Source organism: Helobdella robusta, assembly GCF_000326865.2.
Source record: "Helobdella robusta unplaced genomic scaffold HELROscaffold_16, whole genome shotgun sequence".
In the NCBI taxonomy this organism is placed as follows: domain Eukaryota; kingdom Metazoa; phylum Annelida; class Clitellata; order Rhynchobdellida; family Glossiphoniidae; genus Helobdella; species Helobdella robusta.
In genome coordinates this window covers 1412549-1413257 of record NW_008703893.1, presented here as the reverse complement: position 1 = coordinate 1413257, position 709 = coordinate 1412549, and positions in this window count along the sequence as shown.

The window sequence follows — 709 nt, the reverse complement described above, 5'->3', positions numbered from 1 at the left end:
CATTCATACATACATACATACATACATACATACATACATGCATACATACATACATACATACATACATACATACATACATACATACATACATACATACATACATACATACATACATACATACATACATACATACATACATACATACATACATACATACATACATACATACATACATACATACATACATACATACATACATACATACATACATACATAAATACATACATTCATAAATACATACATACATACATACATACATACATACATACATACATACATACATACATACATACATACATACATACATACATACATACATACATACATACATACATACATGCATACATACATGTATACATACATACATACATACATACATACATGCATACATACATACATACATACAAAAAAGGTTGACAGTAGGCTTTCAATGCTTCATGTTATGAATGGTGAATTTGTCCTATTACACGCACTGCTTGCATTTAAAATCATTAAATACAATACTTGTATGTATATATGTATATATGTATATGTGTATGTGTGTGCGTGTGTGTGCGTGTGTGTGTGTGTGTGTGTGTGTGTGTGTGATATCATCAGATGCGTCGGCCAGTACAAGCACATAAAGTACGTATAATTTCCCACCAACGACCAAAGGTGCATTCCAATGAACACCCAACTCGTGTATGTATATATATGTATGTATATACTC